Below are 8,979 nucleotides of genomic sequence, written 5' to 3'. Positions count from 1 at the left end.
AGAGCTCTATCTCATGACCTTTAATTTAGTATTAATTTAATTTCTAAGGAAAATAGATAATTAATTTAATTAATTAATTAAAATATCTAAAAAAATTCAAAAAACCCCCTAAATGTTTAGAAACATCCCCTTGGGTCATTAATGACATTTAGGTATGATTCTAAGAGGTTTGGAATTGATCTGGGTTAAAATCAGAAAGTCCCTTTAATTATGACACTTTTAAAAATTTCAAAATTACCCAATATTTAAAAAATCAGCAGTAACTCCAGAAAAATCTAATTTAGTCAAACAATAGTCTATTGAACTCTAATTAAATTCTAGTATATTCTAAAAATTTCAAACCCTTAAAATTAAGTCAAAGCCAAAAAAGTCAACTCTTTAATCAACTGTAGTTCAAAACTATGTCAAAACTTCAAAAAATCATAAGTTAATGTAGAAAATTACAAATTTAGCAAAATGAAGATCTAATTACTTATTTTAAGGTCTAATATTTAATGAAAATACCAATACCTCAAAACCAATCTTAATGTTAAGAGTCAACTTTTAACCTCTTAATTAACATGCTTAAATAATTCTCATAATTCCAAAAATTCAATGATTGGTTAAAATCTTATAAAAATATTACTTGATTAATAAAATCATTTAACCAACTTTTTAATAAACAAGAAGCACTCTAAAAATAAAGTTTTAAGGATATACTACCTTGGGCTATGGGGCTAAGTGTCCTAAGGAGGCCTCATCCCTGAGCCTGATGATACATTGCCACGAACGAGTTCAATGGAGTATAAAACTTTAAAATTAATTATTAACAATTTAACCAAATTAAAATTCTTAATTCAACTATATCAACTAGGTTTTTAGAATGGTCTACCTCATACTACACGGCTAAGTGTTCTATGGAGGTCTCATCCTCGAGCTTGATGATACGATGACACAAACTAGTTGATGGAAAATTAAATTAATCTAAAAAAACAATCAACCAATTTAATTAAAATCTATTAACCTTTAATTTTAGCCAATCAAATCATCTAACCATTAAAAATTACTTAAAATAAGTCTTACCACATTAATACTTAAACTCTAACCAAATTTCCTCCTTTAACCTTTAACAGACTCAAATTTTAGACAACTTGAAGCTTAGGATCCACCCCAGTCACATAGCTTTCAACGCTTACTTTAGATTGTTTGCTAAGATAACCAACTCTAGTCTAGGCTAGGTCGGTGTTTACTTTATCACTGTGTGTCTGGTTTTCTGATATTTTATTGAATGTTGTGATTGAAAACTAATTGATGTGTTTAATTACTTTTACTACAATATATATATAAACTGCTTGGGATTTGATTGATTATTAAATGCTTAAAATAACCCAGTTTTTTGCTTTTATATTAATGCAATTTGTTTAAAGTTAAGAATTGTGAAAGTTAGTATTTGAGTTGGGGAACAGTTATCTAAAATTGGATTTCAAAGAGAAAACGATATCCCTTAGGGTGGTAGTCCTTCTCCATTTGGAAGCCCAATTTTGGATCTTTAATACCCAAAGTGAAAAGAATAACAACCCCCTTTTAGGTAAGAGTTTTCTTTTTCATTTGGGTATACATATACGATAAATCCAAGGAGCTCGAATACGAGGAGATAAAGACATATATTATCCTTCTCAAACTCACTTATGTCTTTCCTAGGATTAAAATTTTAGTTTGTAGTTAGTAGTACCAGACCACTTTTAATTTATGCAATTATGAGTTATAATAAATGAGGCATTTTCTTATAAACATTATTTTAAGGAATTAATTTAATTGATTGATGTGTTTGATTTGAATTGATTGCTCATAGGTTTGCCTACGTTTTCTAATTTTTTTGGCAGTTTGCATGTCATTTTTGTTTTAGCTTAGATTCAAATGGAGTCTTGTGAGGGAACATATAAAATTTTTCTACTTAAAATTAGAAATAAAATTTTTAGGCCAACACAGAAACTCTAACACTCTATGAAGTAAGCCCGGATCGTTAGGAGTCAGCATAAGCATATTTTACTTTCTCCTCCTTGTTACCCACCTCCCCTCCTGCGGGTTCTAGTAGACTAGCTGTCCTTTATGGGTGCATATCTGTCAAGGGAATGTTGTGTAATCTCTAGGGAAAAATATTTTTAACCTCTTTTAAAAAACTACTACATATTCATTATATATATTTAATCGAGTCGATCAACAAGAAATATATTAGAGATTAATTAAAAGAGTCTAAAATCTTAATTGCATTTTACTTGAAGCATTTTTCATCCTTTATAAATAAAGGGACCAATTAGGATCTGCTATAGACGTTAGTCTCAATTCTCAAAATCTTTAATTATAACATCCCTACCACTCTTTCATAAAAATGACTAGACTCATGAATTTTAAATTGATTAGCTGGTTAGCTGTCTCCCTAATCCAGGCCAGGGACCAATTAACTGGCCACATACAGTTCTTTCCTAAATTTAGCTATGACATTTGAGATGGACTTTGTAATTCTAAATTTGGACACCATTTTGAAATTTTATTTCCACCTCTTGAGGTAGTACATCATTTTTGACGGGTTGTTCAATTCAGAATTAAAATTGAAAGTCAATTTAAGATTTTCTAAAGACGACAAACTTTTCAAAACCTCTTTTCAAATTCCACACAAATAAGTATGTGTTAAAAACAAAATATGACATAACAATAACATAACTTAACATAATTATAGGATAACCAATGTGCATGTCACCCAACATTCAACAATGACTCTCAAAGCCAAAATTTTTAATTAAGTGTAATTTCACAAGCCAATATATTCTATCACTTCTTTCTTGTCTACAAAATAATAAAGTTAAATAAAAGAATATATACACATCCTTAGGAATTCTTAAGTCCTCCAATCATATAGTTTTAATCTATACCCATTGACTTTGATAGTTTGAATTTTTTTTTATCTGTATCATGATGGAACCATTAAGAAAAATTCTAATGATAATGAAACGGCCAATCCATCCAGATTTGATTTTTCCATGATAATACTTTTTCTTATAATCAAATAGCAACGCATCTTGCCCAGGAAAGAAATCATACAAGAAAGCTCTACCGCCATGCATCTTTCTTATTTTTTCCATGTACTTCTTCTTATCTTTATAACTCCTCTTTTAATTTATTCAACATAATAATAATTGTAGAACTCTGTATGTGAAGAAGTGAAAAAGAATCCTCATTCTTGGTATGATTTTTATTTTGGTTCTTTGAAGATGATGTATGCTTGATTCTACTGTTTGCTTAGACTTTTGAATTCCAAGAAAGGAAAGTATGATACTCGCTCAAGAGTAGGTAAGGAATGAGAAGTGAACTTTCTCCTAATTGGTTTTATAGATTTTAGCGGGAGGGAAGTTTGCAAAATTTTGAAATTTCAATCATTATGGCTTGTCAGGGAACTGCAACGTTTAAAGGTATGGCGCTGCGACTCTCCATTCATTTCTTCAAAGATTTTTTTGGAAGTAAATTAAGTTAAAATTAACTTAAAAGATAGGGTTGCCTTCCTATAAGTGCTAAGTTTGTAATCATCATCCATGCTAGATAACTGACTAGACTGAAGGTTGGGTTACCTCCCAAGAAACACTAAGCTTATAGTCTTTAGTCAGACTTGCCCAAAATTTTTATTTGCTAAGGTGGATGGATGATTGCTACTCTTTAATTGGGTCCCATTGGCATCTCTTTCCTTCTCTTTAGGAGTAACTTCAGTGTTATTATGAAGAGATCTAATGGGTCTACTAGTCACAGAAATTACAAGCTGATTTGGTTGAGTTTTCAAATTTTTAATTGAACCAACTTGACTTTGTAATTGAGTTCTTAATTATATAATCACATTTTATAGTATATCATTTTAGTTCCATATTGATTACTTTGATTAAATCCAGGAGGATATGCTGGTCTTGGATTTTTATTAACTTAATTTTGATTATCCAATTTAGACTTTGGTTATTTTGACAAGAATTCTATTGATTTCCACCATTATTATTTGACCAACTAAAATTTGGGTGATTCCTCCAACCTTGATTATATGTATTTGAATAAGGATTATTTTATATTCCAATCAAATTTATATTTTCAATCATTTAGATATCATTCTATTTCATTGAATTTTTATCTTTCAAATGTAAATATGAATCAAAATTCAAACCTAAAGTGCTCAACTTTTTAAATATTGCTTCAACTTGTGAAGTCAAAATAGATAAAAAATCATTTTCATAGAATAATGACACTCTTAGGATTCACCCTATTAGTAGGCCACTAGAAATTATTTGCTGTTAATTCTTCAATTATTTCATAAGCATCTTGAAAAAGCTTTTACATAAAAAAAACTCCACCTGTAGCATCAATTATGGCTCTAAGGGATCCTACCAACCCATTATAAAAAAATTGAATTGTCAAACAATCAAGTAAGGCATGATGAGGACACTTTCTAAGCATCTCCTTGAATCTCTCCCTACTCTCATAAATAAAATCTCCTTCTAACTAAGTAAAAGAAGTAATGTCATTTCTAAGCTTGGCAGTCTTAGAAGGTGGGAAATATTTTCCTAAAAATTTGTGGGCCAACTCATTCCATATGGTAATAGAGCTTAGGGGTAAAGATTTTAATCATATTTTTACCTGGTCTCTTGGAGAAAATGAGAACAATCTAAGTCTAATGACATAATCACTCCATTGTACTTAAATATTATACAAATTTCTATGAAACTTGCTAAATATTGGTTAGGGTCTTTAATGGGAGTTCCAACAAATTAAAAAATTATGCACCATCTAAATTATTACAATTTTTAATTCAAAATTATTTTCATGGATATCAGGTCTATTTATGCTTTGGTGAATTCTGTTTTCTAAAGGATTTACAAAATTCTTAAGTGGTCCAAAATTATTTATGTTTTGAACAAGTCGGCCATTTTAAAAATATTTTTTGTGATTCTAATTTTAGAAAGGGTTCTTTCAATTTTAGAATTAAAATCTAAATGTGGCTCCCCTTTATATCTTATAAGCATGCAACAAAAGATTTGCAATCAGTAAACTAAAATAAATGATTAAAAGAATATAGTAGGATAAATTATACAATTGATTCAACAATATAGTAAATTTTTAACTAAAATAAATACTTCCCCAGCAAGATCGCCAAAAACATATTGGGGGCAGTGGAGTAACATAAAGAATTATGAAAATGATTTAGGGATTAATCAATCCCTAAAGAATGCTTTTTTTAATATTAAATTATAAAAACTCCACTTAATATATGCAAGTAAACATATCAAATCAAGTAATATAGTGATAGAGTAGAGTATCGATCTCATGAGGGAGAATATTTTCTTGCAAATAGTAGTATAGTCTACTACAACTACAATAATTGTCATACTAAAAAAAAAATTAAGTTTTGGTAGAGATTCAATCACTTAATTTAAAATATTAAATAAATAAATGAAACATTATTTGGATAAATTATTTTGAATTGATAGAATTTAAATACAATATATTTCCTAATAATTCTCTTTTATATTGATACTATTCAGAGTATATGCATCATCGACCACTCAGCTAAGTGCTAAAAGACAAAGGAAAGATAAACATTATGAGAATCTTTATCATACCCATCACAATACCACTCTAAACTCTCATAGTATATCACCCTATGAGAATCTTAGAAAAGTAAGTAAAACATGTACTATTAAAATCCCCTCATGATTATTTATCTCTATAAATTTGATACATGATAAAAATTATGTCTCTTCTTGTATCATACCAATCCAACATACCTGGTTGTGCCTGCTTTCCTATTCCTAGGCTCCACATTACACCTGATATTAACTACACATATGAACACTATGTACATTAAATGAAGACCTGATATATTGAAAATATCATAAAATTATTGATGAAGAGAATTGATTAGTAATCCACATTCCATTTACACCATCAATCTAAAATTAGAGAATTTAGCCAGACATGACGAACAAGTGAAGCAAATTTATTAATTGCATAAAAGAAAGAAAGTACAGAAGAAAAGATATCACCAGATGGGTTCAATGATCTTCTCTACACTCCTTAAACTTACATAATTGCTTCTACAAGCACAAGCCAAACACTCTAATGGAATGTCTCTAGTACTTCTCTGAATTCTCTTAGTCATCACTTCCATGGAAAATTCAGATAAATACTAAAAAACTAAAACTAAACAAGTGAATGAACTCCTATACTAATATTATAAATGAATTATTTATAGAAAAACAAAGAAAGCAGATTTTGGCACCGCGGCAAGACACTTATGTCTTGGTGCCTATAAAATGAACTATTGTTGCAGCACTGAAGGGTTTTCTTTGCTGCAGTGCTTAATACATGGACTCGCTGTTTAATAAATAGATGCATTATTTCACTAGTAGATCATGGATTGAAAGGTAACCACTATAGCACCGTGGTGCTGTTGACAGTTAAGCGTTGCTACATCCACATGGCACTCCCCTTGGCTTGGTAGTATTAGAATTTTGGTGTTGCGGTGTTGTGTAGACAGAGACTAGGCTTTGCAGTGCTAACTCGTCTGATGTTGAGGCACTGTCAAACAGAAATTGGGCACATCCATGTTCATATTTGGGAACTCTAGCGGTGTCAATAATGGCACTGCGGCAGTATGGTATCCGACGTGGCGACGTATACTATTCTTGAAAAATTTTCCCGTTTTATGTACTATTTTACTAACACAAATAAAACAACACATTTTTACTAACAAATTAACATATAAAATATAACATTATTTGCACTTCTAAAAAATAGTGGTGGATAAGTTCAACTTTATCTAGATACGGCCTAGATGGGGTACATCAAAATTGTGATAGTTTTCTTCGTTCACAAAAATATTTTATCCATCATAAAACCAAATTTTAGAGACCACATTGTAGCTGACTTTCATTTTTAAAATAAAAATCCCATCCATATTATAATGGAGAGATTTTTACACATGGAAACTTCTTCAAGGCCGTTAAAGCCCTCACATCCTGCACCATTATGTAGGGTTAGGTCATTGAGATTTTTGAGTTTGTTTGTTAGTATTTTTTACTTATTTTCACATAGTATTTTTTTGATACTAGGAAGGCTGACTAAGAAAGAGGAGGCTGATCACCCATAAAAATATATTCCAAATTTATAAGAGTGTTAAATTTCTTTTTAGTTTTAAGGTTTCAAATGGAAGTTTGAGTGGAGTCATTTGAAGAAGTAGGCCCTGAATGAGAGTTGAGGTTGGGGACATGGGTTCCGTTTGAGGGGGTGTGTGAAGATGAGGAGTTGGTTGATGTGGTAGGATGTGCTGGAGGCTAGCCTAGGCCGGGCTGGAGGTAGATCTTAATTGAGTGTAACCTCAGATGGGGGGGGGGGGGGGGGGGGGGGGGTGTAGTAGGTTGACAGAGTTATAATGGGTTTTGCTTCTACTAGAAGGATGACCTTCATCGAAAGGTGTAATTTGGCTTTAAAACATATATTGGACTAGTGGTAGGATTTATATAAATCATAGGTAGAGGATTTTCAATCATAGACTACATTGAGGTTTTGGATTTTACCAGCCACAAAGACCTAAATGATATTAGACAAGGGGAATCATTGTTGAACTAGATGCATATACTAGCAAATGTTAGTCTTATTTTTTGTCGTTAGCTTATCAATCTCCAGAGGAACACCTATATAGCTTGCAATCTTGGAAATCCCATATGGGTTCCAGTATACTAGAGTGAGATAAAAAATATTTATCCATAAGGGAATGAAAGAAAACACATCTCGTATAGGGGTAAATTATGGATACCATTTCTTAATATGAAAGGCTTACTTAGAAAGAACCACTGCCACCTAACTAGGCCATGTCGAAGACTTCAGAAGATGAAAACTTTAGTAAGAAAAACTCATTTGATAGAGAAAGTAGATTAAGGGATCCATTGAGCATTCAGGTGCAGTTAATAACAGCTAGGAGGGAGCCATAAAAAAGATGTTGTTCGATTTAGTACCCAATGAGCGAGAGACCCCAATCTAGGGTACCTGCTAAAATATCAACCTCAGAGAATTGAGCAATTTTGTTTTGAGAGGGAGTGAAAGAGGGGAAAATCAGAAGTGGTGAGCTTGTGAGACAAAAGAATGTTTTTTCTAAATAGAGTTATTGGTTGGGTTTGAAGTAGGGAGCGTGGTGGTTGGAATAGAAGCATGGCCAAGGGAAGGAAAATCATAGGCCAAAAAATGTTGGGTAATGACATCGAAGGGGTGAAAGTCCTCCGGCAAAGCCAAAGGAGAAGAGGGGAAGGGAGTATCAGAAGTGGTGGTTAAATTTCAAATGGGAAGGAGAATGCAACCCTTAGGAGATAACTTTCACCTCGCTCGCTAAAGAAGATTACTCTTGCTTCACACTAATGATGGTTTTTCAACATAGAATCCTTCTTTATAACGAATCACATGGGAAGCAGCATCGCATCAATGCCTGTCAATGCTGTCATTAGGCTATAATAAATATAATAGTAATTTCAAATTTACTTTCTAGTTTAAATGTTTGGTTTTCACAATTAACATTCTTTCATTCACTCACCCTTTTAATAATTTGTACGTCAATGGGTCAAGTGAATTCTAGAACTAAATGTATAGTCGCATATGCCTTCACATGTATTTTGCAAACTCCCAGTAGGTTATGATAGAGGAGCTCGCAATTCATGTGGATGAGAAGAGGGACTCGCTTAGGTGGACTAAAAGAAGGTGATATTCATCTAGAGACCAACCCAGCTAGATCAACATGCAACACTTATTTGGGTTCCCAGACAACTCATCTCGCATAGGGCAACTCAAAGGTTCCTAGGCAAGTTCACAAGTCGACATCTGCTAGCTGCCCAAATTCCACAATTATCCACTCACTCTCTCTCTCTCTCTCTCTCTCTCTCTCTCTCTCTCTCAAAGGAGAACCTCTCCATTAAATTTCAA

At 32.0% G+C, this 8,979-nt stretch overlaps 1 non-coding gene across 1 annotated transcript; it reads left to right on the top strand.

The window, feature by feature from the left end:
- Positions 1–4,438: 4,438 nt before the first annotated feature.
- Positions 4,439–4,545, top strand: LOC114579533. Its single transcript, XR_003700566.1, has one exon. It is a non-coding gene; the product is annotated as a small nucleolar RNA R71 (small nucleolar RNA).
- The last annotated feature ends 4,434 nt before the right edge of the window (positions 4,546–8,979 follow it).

The sequence above is a fragment of the Dendrobium catenatum genome, unplaced genomic scaffold (assembly GCF_001605985.2).
Source record: "Dendrobium catenatum unplaced genomic scaffold, ASM160598v2 fragScaff_scaffold_471, whole genome shotgun sequence".
NCBI classification, from domain to species: domain Eukaryota; kingdom Viridiplantae; phylum Streptophyta; class Magnoliopsida; order Asparagales; family Orchidaceae; genus Dendrobium; species Dendrobium catenatum.
Note: the sequence above shows the minus strand (reverse complement) of the source record. Positions and strands in the feature narration are given on the sequence as shown.